At 34.7% G+C, this 17,251-nt stretch overlaps 1 long non-coding RNA gene across 1 annotated transcript in view; it reads left to right on the forward strand.

Annotated features, from left to right (window-relative positions):
• LOC110257224 overlaps positions 14,622-17,251 on the forward strand; it is a 32,703-nt gene continuing 30,073 nt past the window's right edge. The window contains exons 1-2 of the long non-coding RNA XR_002339535.1: positions 14,622-14,722; positions 15,157-15,197. This is a non-coding gene — a long non-coding RNA (uncharacterized LOC110257224). The remainder of the gene's footprint in view (positions 14,723-15,156; positions 15,198-17,251) is intronic.

The following is a 17,251-nucleotide window of genomic DNA, read 5'->3' on the forward strand; positions in this document are numbered from 1 at the left end:
AATTCTCTGAACCTCAATATTAAAGAACTTCAATTGGCATTGACAGTTAATCTAATCAGTTTACTTTAGTGGTGAATGTTTTGAATTAACTCTGGTTTATGTTTTTATTAATCATCATTTTCCTGTGAATTAAAGCTCTCTCCACTTATACATTTATTTACCAACGAAAGAACAGTATCCACTAGTAATCTTCCTCTATTTTATCTCAGAATATTTTACTTTCACTTTTCCCCTACATGATAAAACTGATATTTGCTCTAACTCAACCTTCTTCATATTCATCAAAGACACTAACCAAAATATTACTGTGACCAACAGATCTGAAAATGAAGACAAACTTAACTGTTTTTTTTGAAAGATAATCAAGTATATCTGAGAGATAGACAACATTTCAGTATTCAAAATTATGAAATAAGTTCAAATTTCAACTGCTAAATTGAGTTTGGAGGCTTTCTCACCCACATTTTCATAATGTTTGAATGGTTTGGGGGGGCATATATCATGGTACTAAAAGAAGAATGGATTGTAAAATATTACAGTGAATAAAAATTTGTTTTAACATACATAATATTTGATCAAAACAAATTATTTTGATTTAGATGGAAAATCAGCCTAGTTTTCAAACTATAATACCTAGAGACATTATGATGTCAATTCAACTTAATGTTCAAATAATAGGTACAACTATATATGTTCTCCCTGTTTTTGTAGCATATGGTAGCAGCTCACAATAACAGCAGATATTTTGTGCAAAGACATCTCATTGTCTCTTTCTGCTAACATGATATAATTTTGCAAATTTTCTTATATAAAGCGAACTTTCCCAAAGGAAACATTCAAACTTTTTATAAAAAAGTAGTCCTATTAGACAATTGCTGCTTCAATTTAAAAAAAAAGTTATAATCTAGTCCTTTATATCATAAAGCAATATTTCATTAGAGCTCACTGTGTGATTTTTACATTAAACTAATGAAACATAATCAAAAAAGGGCATGGGTTAGAGGTGTGTACCTTTTTAACAACTGAACTTTCGATATTAAATTACTTTAAAATTTTACCTTGTAAAGAGCAGATGAGAAAGTAGAAATAGGAAGTTCTCATATTACCTTTTACAACAAAAATAAATTCAGCGAACAATTTGTGTCACTTGGACACAAATAAGAGAATCTAGTGTATGATTCTTACTATCAATAAGATTTAAAATTATAAACAAAATAGGATAAAGTTAGAGGGCAAAAAGTAGGTAAATTATTGCCTACTTTTATAAGAATCCAATTACTCAAAGTCCTTTTTAGAAGTATATATAATTCCTTCTTTTAATATTGCAGCTGGTATATTAAATAAAGGCCTACTAAAATAGAAAAAATATTCACTGGAAAAATTATAATTCTGTAATAGATTTAATAATATCTATGGAAAATCAGTGTTGTTATCTTCCTTGATTATTACTATTATTTTTATTATTTTTCTTTTTCTTTTTTAGTGACACATTGGCAGCATATGAGGTTCCCAGGCTAGAGGTCGAATTAGAGCTGTAGCTGCTGGCCTACACCACAACCACAGCAACTCGGGATCGGAGGCACATCTGTGACATATACCACAGCTCACTACAATGCCAAATCCTTAAGCCACCGAGTAAGGCCAGGGATCCATGGAACCTGCGTCCTCACGGAGGCTAGTCAGATTCGTTTCCGCTGAGCCACGACAGGAATTCCTATTTTTATTATTTTTAATAGTACTGATAATTATAATAAAATATCACTCCCCTCCATAAGATAAATGGTAAAATACATTTTCCTACATTTTTTATAACTCTGAAACAAACTTGGGATTGTATGTACCTAATGCATAGAAAGAGTTGAGATAAATTAAAAATACCTGTTGGAATTCACAAATTGTATATAAAATATGTCAACTATCATTTGAGTTCTTTTAACTACTTCATAAAATTTATACATTGGGTCTACATATTTATCTTTCATGGTCTTTAACATGGCAAAAAAATATGTAATATATACAAAAAAGCAAGGGACGTGACACAATTTACAATAAAATTGAATATATAAATGTCTTTTGACTATCAATTAGGTATCAGGGAAATTAGTTAGAAATAACTCCAACTGCATATTCCACTATGCCATAATATGGGACTATAGCAGCTCTTTCAAATTTTATCTCATTATTTTACTTCATTTTATGAAATATGCCATTTAATTTTCAATAAGATGGCAGACTAGAAACAAAAAGTAAAATAACTTGAAAAGGCTGCTATAGTCCCATATAGTGGTCAAAGTTGAATATATTATCAGACAGTGACAGAAAATATAAAAACAAAATTCCTTATGAGAATAAAGCTATGAAATTTTTTTAAAGCATAAGTTTCTGAAATCATTTCTAATGGATAAAAATAGATCTCATCAAGTCATATTTGATGATTTCATTAAGGGATCACTGAACCACAAAACCTGATCTTTATAATAAAAACTAACTGATCAAAAGAACAAATTACTGAATTATGTTTTATGCATATAATTTATTCCAGAATAAAATATATAATTCACTTCCCAGCAGTATCTCTCCAAAAATTTATTAATTTTTCAAAAAGAAGGTTGTTTAGAGTCAAACATTTGCTTCTAAAATTATTAAATTTTCCAATAAACTTGGCTAAAAAGGAGCCTTAAGTCTCTTAAAGCTTTCACAAAACTCAAATTTAACTAAGTCCATTAATCAAGGTTTCATATTACATTAGCTGAGAAGAAGAATTAATCATAAACTATTTTCAAAGTCATAAGTTAATTCTTGATATAAAACTATAATTGTATCTGGGTCAGTCTTTCGCTCATTCAAAAATACTTGTTACTACATGGAGAAAACTGCGTAATGTTCTGGAAAAGGAATTTATTTTTATAATTAATGGTGAGGAGAGAAGGAAATATACATAATCTTTGCTTAACAATTTATATGTACCAAAGCCTTTATACAGTTTTTCAGTATATATCTACACCAGGTGTAGTTAGGATTGTTTTCAAGTCTTTGCAAATGAGGGAATTGAGATTTGGTAAATTCAGTAATTTACTCAATATAATAAAATTAGGTACTAGTGGAAATGAAGTTCTCAACACAAAACTATTAATGGCACAAACCAAAGTATGTACCACACAACATGGTCTTCAGGCCATAAGTAGAGAACAACATAAATTTTGAACAAAAAACATATGACAATAGCATATGTCAGAAATCCACATTAAAAAAAATGTATAATTACAAATAAGGAAAAAGAAAATTAAGATAATTTGATTCACTAGAGAAACACCTACCAAGATAATATCTGAGAAATGAAGAACAGAGCTTGGGGTGGCAGGTCACATATTAAATGTTGTAACTATAGGCATATCTTGTTTTATTGTTCTTTGCTCTATTGCATTTCACAGGTACTCTATTTTTTTTTTTTTTTTTTTACACAAATTGATGGTTGTGGCAACTCCATCAAGCAAGTCCTCAGTTCCATTTTTCCAAAATTTTCTCACTTTGAGTCTCTTATATTTTGGTAATTTTCGCAATACTGAAAACCTTTTGATTACTATTGTATTGTTATGGTGATCTGTGATCAGCAATCTTTGACAGAATTATCATAATTGTTTTGGGGTGCCAAAAACCACATACATGGTGAACTTAATATGCGTGTGTATTCTGACTGCTCTACCGACTGTCTATGTCCCTATCTTTCTATCTCTTCAGGACTTCCTACTCTCTGAGACACAATGATATTGAAATTAGGTCATTTAATAACCCTTCAATGACCTCTAAATATTCAAGTGAAAGGAAGAGCCCCACACCTATCATTTTATTTTATTTTTTGTCTTTTTTTTTTTTTTTTTTTTTTTTGGCCATTTTTGGGTCACTCTGTGGCATACGGAGGTTCCCAGGCTAGGGGGTCCAATCAGAGCTGTAGGTGCTGGCCTACACCGGAGCCACAGCAACACAGGATCCAAGCCGTGTCTGCAACCCACACACAGCTCATGGCAAAGCCAGATCCTCAACCCACTGAGCAAGGCCAGGGATGGAAATCGCAACCTCATGGTTCCTAGTCGGATTCGCTAACCACTGAGCCATGAAAGGAACTCCCCATACCTCTCATTTTAAATCAAAAGCCAGAAATGACTAAGCTTAGTGAGGAAGGCATGTTGAAAGCAAAGAGAGGCCAAAAGCTAGGCCTCTTGTGCCAAACACTAACTTAGCTGTGAATGCAAATAAAAGTTCTTTAAGTAAATTAAAAGTACTCCAATGAACACAGGAATGATAAGAAAGCAAACAACTTGACTGCTGATATGGAGAAGATTTAGTGGTCTGGATAGAAGAGCAAACTAGCTACAATATCCCCTTAAGCCAAAGTCTAAGCCAGAGCCAAGGCCATAATTCTCTTCACTTTTCTGAAAGCTGAGAGAGGTGAGGGATCTACAGAAGAAAAGTTTGAAGCTAGCAGAGGTTGATTCCTGAGACTTACGGGGAAAAGCTACCTCTACAACATAAAAAGTATAAGGTGAAACAGAAAGTGCTAATGTAGACACTAAGGCAAATTATCTAGAAGATATAGCTAAGATAATTAAAGGAGGTACCTACACTAAACGACAGATTTTCAAAACAGATGAAACAGCTTTATATTGGAAGAAGATGCTATCTAGAACTTTGATAGCTAGGGAAGAGGATTCAAAGCCTTCCTTCCAAAGAACAGACTGACTTTTGCTAAGGGCTAATGCAGCTGGTTAAATTGAAGTCAATGCTTATTCATCATTCTGAAAATTCTAGGACCCTGAAGAATTACACAAAATCTATCCTGATTGTGCTCTATAAATGAAATAACAAAATCCAGATGATAGCACATCTGTTCACAACATGTTTTACTGAATATTTTAAGCCCACTTCTGAGACCTACTACTCAAAAAAAATTCTTTCAATATATTACTGTTCCCTGATAATGCACCTGGTCACCAAGAGCTCTGATAGAGATATACAATTAGATTCACATTGTTTTCATGCCTACTAATACAACATCCATTTTGTATCCCACAGATTAAGGAGTAGTTTTTACTTTCAAGTCTTATTATTTAAGAAATATATTTCCCAAGGCAATAGCTGCCATAGACAGTGATTCCTCTGATAGATCCAGGCAAAGTAGATTGAAAATCTTCTGGAAATGATTCACCTTTCTAGATCTCATTAGGAATATTTATGATTCACAGGAAGTGGGAAAATATCAATATTAGTAGGAGTATGAAAGAAGTTTTCTCCAACCCTCATGGATGACTTTGAAGGGTTCAAGACTTCAGTGGAGGAAGTAACTGCAGACGTGATAGAAATAGCAAGAGAACTGGAGCCTTAAGACTTCACAGAATCACTGCAATCTCATGCTACAACTTTATGGATAAGGAGTTGCTCCTTATGGATGAGCAAACAAAGTGACTTCTCAAGATAGAATCTATTCCTAGTGAAGATGCAGTGAAGTTTATTGAAATGACAAAATTACTTAGAATATTGCATAAACTTAGTTGATAAAGCAACAGCAGGGTTTGAGAAAATTGACTCCAATTTTGAAAGAAGTATTATTGTGGGTAAAATGTTATCAAATAGCATTGTATGCTACAGAGACATTGTTTGTGAAAGGAAGAGTCAATTAATGAAGCAAATTTCACTGTTGTCAATTTTAAGAAATTGCCACAGCCATCCCAACCTTCAGCAACTTCTACCTTCATCAGTCAGCAGCCATCAATAACTAAAGCACAATCCTCCACCAGCAAAAAGATTACAACTCACTGAAAGTGCAAATGATGGTTGGCATTTTTAAACAATAATCCAATTTTTATTAAGGTATACAGATTGGGTTTTTTTAATATATAACATAGAAATTTTTATACCAGGACTGCTGAAAGTTGTTAAAACATATACATATGCAGATAGTATAACTTGTCTATGCACTGGGAATCCAAAAAAGTATATTTTTGTCTCCTTTTATTGTGATAGTCACTGTATCGTGGTGGTCTGGAACAAAACCCACAATAGCTAAAGTATGGCTATATTAAGCATCATTTTATTTCCATATTTATACATTTTCAAACAATCTGCATCAAATATGGAGTTTTCATTTTTCTGACCTATCTTGGAACAAGAAGAGTGCATCTCTCTCCCTCCCCCCACCCTTATTTATCTAGTTAGTTAGATGGTTACTTGATTAATTAGGCTTATTTGTTAATTGTTTTTTAAACACTCAACTTAAAAGCAAAAGAATGAGATTAGTACATTATTCTGAGAAATGACTATTTGGCCAATCTTCTTCATAGGACCTTATGGCTTCATAAATTTCTTTCTTAAGATTTTCCGAGATAGCTTTTTTTTTTTTAACCTAGTGCCTGTGCCATCCATGAATGGGATATAGGATATTCTTTAATTGCATGTGGATCTTATGTGTAGGTGTTTTAACAACTTTTGGCAGCCCTGATATAAAAATTTTGTCATCCCTTTTACGTCTCCAAAGAAAATATTATCTGATTTTGGCTCATCTTACATAAAATGACAACCGCATTATAATTTTCACAAAAGGCTTAAACAAAAATGGGAAATAACATTTAGTGAGAAGCTTTGTTGGACCATGGAAAGTATCATTTCAATTCTCAAAAAATTCTATGAAATACATATTCTTATTCCATTTACATATTAATAAATAAGGACTTATATATGTTGACTACCTGCCCACAATTAATTTACATGCTGTGTATAACACTGCTAGTAAAGCGATGGTGGTAAAATTAAACCTAGTATTGTTGAACACAAAAATACAAATTAAGAGCACCAGTTTTTTTCTTTTATACACACCATTCTGCATATCAAGTATTTTTTTCAATGTACATTTTCTCCTTTTTCTTATGCATTTATAGTATTATATTTTTCATCTTGATTATTTCAAATAAAAACAAGAACATAAGTATATGTTTTAATTAAAACCAATAAATATTTGAAAAGACCAAAAGTTAAATGGTTTGATTAATCATCAACTATAAAATAGCTTTTATTAGGGACCTGGGATTAATAGTAAGGATTTTGTATATTTAGGGGTGATACAGTGCTAAGCAATGTGGCTCCTACTAGTGTTTATGAAAGAGACATCGTTAAAACATGGACTCATGGGAAATAAAAGATTTAAAAAGTAATAACAATAATGAATGCTAGAAAATGATATTTAAAAGAGAAACATACCTCACATTGTGGTTTTATTTAGCTTCAAAAATAAATTTTGGTAAAATGGAAATTACTTGGATAGGTGTAGGTGACAGAATTATAGGATAGGGAGACAACACAAGGAATGGAATTTTAAAAAGAGAAAATTAGATCAATTCAACTAGAATAAATTGTGTGTAGAGAAAAAGCATAGCAAGAAGACTGTAATTTGATCCTTAAGCACCTAAAATGCTTCTTTTTTGTTTGTTTAATTTATTGTTACTGTAATTGTTTAAAAAAAACAAAAGTAACTACATTTGGTTTAAATTTCTACCTCTTTCAACTATGGCTCCCTTCCATTATATTTCCCACTATGTCTGGTAGTAGAGCATAGCACCCACATTTCTGGTAACTGGTAGAGGGGAGGTTAAGTTGGAGAAATATTTATTATAGGTTTATTGGAATATATTTACATGGATCAGAATTGTCTCCATTCAGTTATGCTTTTCTTATCTATCTGCTTAAGTAGTAGTCTGGTGGAATTCTAGCAACCATTGCCAAAACTCACCTAAATGCATGAAAGGACACAGACTCACTAAAGATCATGTCAAAATATGTGTTCTATGGCACTAAACCTTAAACATATATGAATAGTAAAATTTTAAAAAGTAAACAAAAACAAGATATTAAGTGCTCAGAACTGAATTCAGTCTGTAGAAAACATATTAAACGTGCAAAATTTAAATGAATTTTTAGTTTATACCTCATCAAAATAGAACATTTTTCTTGACAAGGATATACTTTATTCTACCTTGCACAGTGAACTCTTTGACTAAAAAAAAAAAAAAAAAAAAATTCCTGTGTTTGCAGGGTGGGAAATAGTATCATCACTACAAGTTAGTAACTATATCTGTGTAGTAGCAAATGAAACAAAATAATGAAACAAAAAGCTGGAAAAAAGTTTCCTTAACTAGAGATAAACAATACTAAATAATTCTAGTAGCACATCTCAAGTAACAACATTCTATTTTCACCATAGAAAACAGAATAAAACTTTTGTTTGTACATGAAGAGGACATCAAAAAATGTGTTGACAAGTATTATTTTAGAAAAATGATGTTGGGTAGTTAACTAATAAATATTAGGATGGCATTCTTAATTTATAATTGTATTTAGCAGTTTTTAAGAATTGTATAACATTAGATTTATTTTTGTATGTATTTTGGAGGACACTTCTAAATTAATAAACTTCAAGAAACACAAAATCTATATCCTATCTGTGCCTAAATCTCAACTAGTGAAGTACAGGTGTGGTTTCCAAAGGATGGAAATAGCTTGGTAGCAGCAGGGAGATCACTGAAGTCTACATGGAATTGAACATCTCAGTATGAGAGTCATCTCTGAATTTGCCCACAGCAATGTTGGATAATCACTGCTTGGCATTGATGCCTTAAGCAGAGAGAGAGAAAATGATTTGTATCACCACAAATCACAAGGAAGAATTAACCTCACCATTTTCCTTGACACCAACTGACAGTAGTTTTGAGACAGCAGAGGGGTAAGCTTGTCAGTATACGCATGCATTTTCCAGTCATTCAAGTGGGTGGGAGTGCAGAACAATTTCAACTGATTTAAAAATTTGAAGTAATGTGCTATTACTCACCCTTGAGAACCAAATTTAAACCCATTACGTGTGGGAATGTGTCCAAGACTCTGAACAATTTCTGGTTCTTATATATATGTATGTCATAAGATTTTTACAACCTCTAGTTTTAGAGCCAATTGATTTTGAGATAGTAACAAAGGCTCCTTTGAAGAACTGCCATGTAGAGGTATAAACAAATCTCTGAGAAACCATCAAATTGGCAAATTACAGGGGTTGGGGAAGAAAATGCATTTGGGAGGGAATGCTTAACAAAAATCATAGAAAACAGTTTGATTGGGGGGAGGATATAGAAAGAACAGGGAAAGATAATGTTTAAGGTATCTGTCTCAAATGCTCACATTTTATTTTTATTTTTTTTAAAAGGTTAGACTTGGAACAATTGAGCAAAAGGTGTTCATTAACTCTTCTCTAGATCTTGGAATTTAACTGGAGAAAAACACATAATCATACACAATAAAATCATATTCTAAATTACCGATTCATCGGTGCTAATTTACTACATTTTCTCTGTCTACGGATTTACTCTCTGTCCTAAATGATTCTTTCATTCCTTACATCTGGTTTTAAATCTCCAACACTCTCCCCTCTTTACTGTTAGCTGCTGCCTTTGCTTCCCTTTTTACTGAAACCACAGAATCAGTCAAAAGAGAACAGTTATCTGCACTACTGCATGTGGTCAGATTAAGCATTCTCTCCTGCTGACACAGAGGGACTATCTGTGCTGTATGCTAAAGCATACTTGTCCATTTTTGTACTCAGTCCCATCCTTTTCCATCTCTTCAGGCAGTGTCCCATAAAATGGCCATAAATTCTCTACCAGAAATGATCTCTCTACATTGATTCTATTAGATCATTCCATCAGCAAACAGGATATACTCTTGTTTATTTTAAAAACAAAGAAAAACTAAAAACAACTTTTTAATCATACTCCCCTCTATCTTCTACAATTTTACTCTGACTGTATCCTTCTTTATTTTTCTGTTGCTCAAATATATCAAGAAATTTCTAACTTCAGGACCTCTGCAAGTGCTTTAAATTCAAACTGGAACCCCTTCTACATGATGGGTATATGATTCTACATCTAGATCACTTTCACTTCCTTCAGGGTTTTACTAAAATTTCTTCTTTGGCACGGAAGCCTTCAATGAGGACTCTTATTATAGAGCACTACAGACCCAACACCTTACACTTCCTATCAAAACCTACTCTGTTCCTGTTATAGCTCTTTTCCTAGTTTTTGTCCTGACATACTGAATATTCATTGACCAGCTCTATTATTACAACTTGAGTACCCTGAAATAGAAGATATTTAAAATTTTAATGATAGATTCTAGCCAAAGAAATATAAAATCATAGATATAGATAGAGAATATAAAAATCAAAAAGAAAATGTTTTTTGTTAAAAGAATAACAACTAGCATGGGGTAAAATTAGAGGCTTTTCCAATTTAATTTAGTTATTTTTCCAAATCAGTGGGAAATGCTGTATTATTTGGGGAAATTGAATTTAAAACCACAAGGTATGTGGCAGCATTGTTTACTCATCAGTTGGATGCAAATTTAAGTCATTGTTAACATCTAATGCTCATTAGAACATGAGAAAAATAGGAATACCATACATTGTTGATACAAATGTAAACTGATAAATCCTCTTTGGAAAACAATAGGTAGTAGCTGTTACATTTCTTTCAACCAACATATTTCACTTTTGTGGCTCTGCACTAGAGAAATAAACAACATGCATCTGTAGATATACATAAATACATTAAAATATTTAAATGGATAAATATATTAATTCATGCATACATATATGAATTATATAGTTATAAATAAATAAATATTGAATTTATTCACAGGAAGGAAGAAAAGAAAAAATGACGGGGAATGATTATATTCTAGATGTGATATATTACATCTTCAGAGACAGGCCCTAAAATGCCAGGGTAGTATAGTTGCTCTGGATTAGCTTTACCTCTATAAAGACAGCCTTTCTTTTTTTGCTTTTTTTTTCGTTTTTTTTTTTTTGTCTTTTTTGCCTTTTCTAGGGCCGCTCCCACGGCATATGGAGATTCCCAGGCTAGGGGTGTAATTGGAGCTGTAGCCACTAGCCTACACCAGAGCCACAGCAATGCAGGATCCGAGCCATGGCTTCAACCCACACCACAGCTCATGGCAACGCCAGATCCCCAACCCACTGAGCAAGGCCAGGGATAGAACCTGCAACCCCATGGCTCCTAGTCGGATTCATTAACCACTAAGCCACGAGGGGAACTCCTATAAATCAGCCATTTCTTCATACACTACACTCAGGACCACAGTTAGTTGTGCAAAAGCTAAGCTGTGCTTCAACGTTTGGCAAGTATGAGAAAACTCTTGAGTGTGGAAGCACTTGGGTTATATAAGACTCTTAGTATGCTATCTGACCATTTTTGGCCAGAGCCAAGGGTTCCAAGATAAGAATCACAAACATTCAGGTTATCCTGCTAATGTCTGCAATCAGTCTGTGCAAGGGGCTGACATGCTCGTGTTATGGGTTCCCCAGTCATGCTATTCAAGCTGATGTTGTAAAGGTTGTTTCCCTGCTCCTATACTGGAATTCACCACAGGGACTCAGGGGAAGAGACAAAAGGGTCTACCCAGCAAGACTAAAGGAGAAGTTCAAGGTAGCAACATTTTATTTGCAATAAGATAAAAACCTTAATGCTTTTTAAGAAATTTTATTATAAATCAAGGGCTCACAATTTGCGTCACTACATTACAGCAGTGCTTTAAAAAAACTAGTATAGTTTTAGGTTTTAAGACATGTAAGTCACGTTTCTCCAAGAGAAACAGAACTGAAAGGATCTGTAGATGAAGAAATTTATTTTACGGGATTGCCTTGTGTAATTATGGGTATCAGTACATCCAAAATCTGCAGGGTGGGCTGGTAGGCTGGAGACTTACAGAATGCTGTAGCTCAAGTCTTATGACTGCCTACTACAGAATTCCTTTTGCTAGGAGGTTAGTCTTTTGTTCAGTTAAAGCCTTTAACTGATTGGATGATACCCACCCACATAACAATATGCAAACTAGTTTATTCAGAGTCCACCAATTCAAATGTTAATATCACAGAAACATCTAGATAAATGTTTGATCAACATCTCCGAACAGTGGCCCAACCAAGTTGGTGCATAAATTTAAACATAACACAAGATAATAAACTTAATTGACAATCTTAGTTTTGATGAATATCTCTGTGATATTTTAAGGAAAAAAAATAAGTTTAGTATTATTGTACAAACTAAAGATTTTTTTTCTTTGTGTATTATTACATAGTATATTAAATCAGCTTGAGTTTCCTACAGGTTAAATAAGTCTTTCCCCAGAGAGAGAGAATCAACAGTGCGCTTTTAACATTCTCATACTCAGTATAGACGCCATGAACAACAAAATATAAAGCTGAGACTATAATGCATTTATGTAGCACAAAAATTTTAAATCTCATTTCTATATTTTGCTCTAAAATGACGTAAAGGAAGTCTTAACTAGGAGGCACTATGAGAGAAAATTTTGTAGATATAAGAGAATGATATAATTGTTTGTTGCATATTAAAATATGGATGCACTTTTGCACTAAAAGAATATTACTGATTTTCTTCACTAGGTGCTTCAACCTAATTTAAAATGTGGTTTTAAATGTATGCTAGCTGGCTATGTGAATAACAAAGAAAAAAAAATAGAGCTATGTAATAAGCATGAGATTTAGTGGTATTATATACATTCAGTCGGTGGGTCTCATAACCTATTTTGGACTTATGTTTGCAGTAGAATGGTAAAAAGCTATAGACATAGTAGGAAAGGGTATTATTTATTGTATAAGTCATGTCCTCCATTTTACACATGAGGAAATTTACCACAGATATAAGTACTTTCTCTCTCCATAAACTTTTCATTGACATAACAAGAACTAGTATGTAAATCTTTTTGTACTAACCTCTGGGCTGCAGAAATAAACAAAACACAGTCACCTAGGTATCAACAAAGAAGAGTCATAATCTTCTCAGGTTTTCCTTATTTGACTTATGTGTTCCATATAAAACATGAAACTTCAGGGAAGAAATGAAGTTCAATTTAATCCCTTTCCTCTCCTTTTATTAAAGTGGTCCATTATGATAAATATAGTCTTGCTTTGCAAGTGTAATTATGTCTTACCTTTGCATATAATGTACCTGTATGCAATTCCAAGAATAATTTGGTATTATTGTGTGATTTTTATATTTCCATGCTTTTACCACTCAAAATTGTTTCTCATATTATACTAATACAGATGTGTATCAAGATTATTAACCTTAATTGTGACATTGTATTACAAATAAAATTTATTTTTCTATTTTCATGATTTATTGTTACAAGCAATGATGCTATAAACATTCATATGCTCTCTAAATTTTGCAAAGTTACAATTGACTACAAAATGTCCAAAGTGTTAGGCTTTGACTCTTTTTTTTACCTTTTTGTGTATTTACTGCAGTTTTTTTTTTTTTCATAGTTATCATAAGTTACCATTCATCAATTATAGCAGTCTATTTTAACTAGATAACAATTTAACTTCCATGGCATACAAAACTTCTGTGCTTTTTTCCCCTTCCCCATATTTTATCTTTTTGATGTCATAATTTTTGTTTGACATCAATTTTCATATACATGTATATTTTTATATTATGTTCCTATTGTATTTTTCTGTTGATAGTTATTTTTAGTACTTTTGTCCCTAATTTTTTTTTTTTTTTTTTTTGGTCTTTTGTCTACTTAGGACCTCGCCCATGGCATATGGAGGCTCCCAGGCTAGGGATCCAATTTGAGCTATAGCTGCCGGCCTAGCCTGAACTACAGCAACTCCAGATCCCAGCCAAGTCTGCGACCTACGCCACAGCTCATAGCAACACCGGATCCACAACCCACTGAGCAAGGCCAGGGATCGAACCTCAACCTCATTGTTCCTAGTCGGATTCGTTTTCCGCGGCTCCACAGCAGGAACTCCTATCCTTAAAACTTTTAAACCTCAGTTGGGTGACTAACACATCACTATATTAGGATATTAATGAATTTGTAACTTACTTTGAGCAGTACGCCTTGGGTCATCCTGCATGCTGGGTCCACAGGGGCCAACCAGGTGCCTGGGAACCCCAAGGTAGGCCAAGTTGATACCAGGCCAGGTTGGGAATTAGTTTTGCAGGAACCTCCTTGGAGGTGGGGCCACTGAGGCCTCCAGGGCTGACGCGGTGTTAGCGAGTCCGCAAACTGGAGCTTCCAGAGTCGGCTTGCATCCTGGGGCCCGAACATGAGAGCTGCCTGGGCCAATTGGGCACCAGGGCCTGAATCTCTGGGAGTCCTGCAAGGGAGCGTCCAGGAGAGCGGGCCTGGTGCTCTGGCGGCCGAGAGTCCAGTTGGTGGCAACTGGTGTATGGTCTACATCCGCGGGGAGCAGCCTAGCCCTGGGACCTTGGAAGGGCCGGGTGCTGAGGTGGGTTGAAAGCCTGGGTCCCAGCATTCAGCCTTCCGCGTGGTGCCAGGCCAGAGCCTGGGTTTGCAAGGGTGAGGTTTTGAGGCTTCAGGAACAACCTAGGGCTGTGGAAGCCCTGCAGGTCTGGAGCTGGCCTGTCCCGGGAGCTGGTGTTGCGGAGGGAGCCGATTGTGGGAGCCCGCGGGTGCTGAGGTAGGCTGGGAGCCTGGGTTCACCAGCAGTTGAGGCCACAGTAGCAGGAGCCACAGCCCTGCGCGGGGTGGGGCGGCAGCCGGGATAGGAGTGCGCCGGAAACCCCGTGTCCTGGGAGCCGCCTGAAGAAGCCCAAGAAGTTGAGGCTCTGAGGTGAGTCCAGTTTGGCTGCGCGGGGCCCGCTGGAAGCCTGGGGTCTTGGAGGCTGCCTGGGGCTGCAGGGGCCACCTGAGGCTGTGAGAGCTGGCAGGCGTTGTGGCAAGGGAGTCGAGAGAGGAGGAGGGGCGTGACGGGGAGATGGGAGCTCTGTGTCTGAGCCGCCTGCCGGGAGCCAGGTGGCAGGCGAGCTGCCGGGGCCAGGGTGGCCTGGGGTCTGGCTTCCTGGGAGCCCTCAGGGGCCCTATAGGGCTGCGGAGTTGGCCTGGTGCTGGGGTGGGCTGGTCTGGGGTCCTCTGTGAAGTCGGGCACTCACTTCACTCTCTCCTCTGGCCGCCCTGGCGTGGGGGAGGGGTAATGGGGCGGAGGATGTGATTCTATCTCCCCTGCCTTCCTCAAAGCATTTTTTCTTATTTTTGTGTTTCACGCAGGTGCTGCCATCCTTCACCTGGAATCCTTGGCTCTTGTGAAGGTATTTTCATTCACAGTTGCTCAAAATGATATTTCCGAGGGGACAAGAGCTAGAAATTCCTATGATGCTATTTTGCTGACCTCACTCCTCCCTGCCTCTATATTATACTTTATTTATAGTGTCAAATTTTGATAAGCAGTTTGGTAGATTTTCTTTTTTGAGGGGGAAGGGGGGAAAGACTGAATAGTGTAGCTATGAACATTCTAATACATATGCTTTAATTAGCAAATGTATGAATATTCTTTTTAGAATGCTCTTACAGAGCCACAGGTTAAGTATGTTTTATTTTTTAAGATGATCTCAAAGAGTTTTTCAGAATCATTTTCAAATTTACATTCTCACCACCAGAGTTTCATATTAAATTGTATTTCCATATCTCTGCTAATACCTAAAATTGTCGGTTATTTTCATTTTAGCCATTCTTGTATTTGTAAATGTATAGCATTTTATTGATGAGTAATGAAGTCGAACATCTTTAAATATGTTTATTGTCCATTTAAATATTCTCTTATATGAAGTATTAAGTCTTTGAGGTATTTTTTTTTCTGTTGGGCCATCCATTTTTTTCTTACTAATTTGTGCATATGAAAAATCAAATGGAAGTACAATGACTGTCTTCTAATTTGATAGATTGTCTTTAGACTTTCTTAATTGTGGCTTTTGAGGAGCAGATATTCCTAATTTTATTGTAACATTTATATTTCCTTTTATGGTCAGTGCTTATTGCAACATATTTGAAAAACAAAAGCTATTCTACTCAATATCACAAAGATGTCTTCCTGTAGCCCCCCTCTAAAATCTTTATTGTTTTGATCTTTGCTACCATATGTGCAGTCATTTGTGTTTTTCCTGACCTGGGTGGATTTAATCTAAAAATTAACAACAAATAGATAACTAGAAAAACACTCTTTTCAGGGGGGAAAAAGGGTATATGGCTATGTAGGCTACTAAATAATTAATTAGTCAAATGATAAGTCGAAGTAGACATATTAAAATATTTGAACAGAATAATATGAAGCCGTGCATGTTATCTCTTGTAGAATACAGTAATAGCACTGATTAGAGGGAAATGGATAGCCTTAAATATATACACTAGAGAAGATGATAGGAAACAATCAATGATAATCTTCTAATTCAAGAAACTGGGGAAAAAACACGAAAATCAAATCTAAAGAAAAAGGAAGATAAAAATCAAATCTATAGCAGGAATCAATGAGAGAGAAAACAAACATCCAATATACCAAATCAACAAAGCTAAAAGCAGTCCATTGATGATTTTTATTTAATAACAAACTTACAGCAAAATTGAAAAAATTCTATAGTAAAACTTCTATAGAGAAAATAGAAGTTACCAATATTAGTAATATAAACGATATCATGCCATATTGTAAGACATTCATAAAGTAACAAGTGCATATTATAGTCAACATTACATTTTAAAGTTTGGAAAAAATAGATAAATTCCTCAAAGTAATAACCTTACCAAAGATGACTGAAGAAGTAATGCAAACTGTGAAGAATCTGATATCATTATTAAGGACAATTAATCCATTTTATAAAACCTTCCAAAAAAGGAAGACTAAGAATGTGATGATCTCAGTGATGCATTTTTCCAAACATTTAAGGAAGAAATCCTCATCTTACACAAATTCTTTCAAGGTATAGAAAAAGTTTAGCCACTATCATTTTTTGAGGGTAGTGAATCTTTGCTTATATAGCCTTACTTAAACTTGATGATATAATTTACATTAAAATGTCTTTTCTAGTTTTGAAAATGTTGGTGCAGTTATGTCTTGTATAATTTTTGCTTTATAAGTTCTATCATAATTGTAGCTGGATTCTCTTTATCATCCCCACAATTATTTATTTTGCTATCTCTCCTTTAACTATATTAGTCATTGTATTATTTTATACTTAGAAAAAAAAACAGCAAATATAAGAGGCAACAAAGAAATGATAACCATTGTGAGGGAGTCAGAGAAGGCTAGTGTTATTTTAGAAAATGAATATATCTAGACTGGAAGAGAAGGAAGAAATCTCTTCACTTGTAAAGA

The sequence above is a fragment of the Sus scrofa genome, chromosome 16 (genome assembly GCF_000003025.6).
Source record: "Sus scrofa isolate TJ Tabasco breed Duroc chromosome 16, Sscrofa11.1, whole genome shotgun sequence".
NCBI lineage: Eukaryota > Metazoa > Chordata > Mammalia > Artiodactyla > Suidae > Sus > Sus scrofa.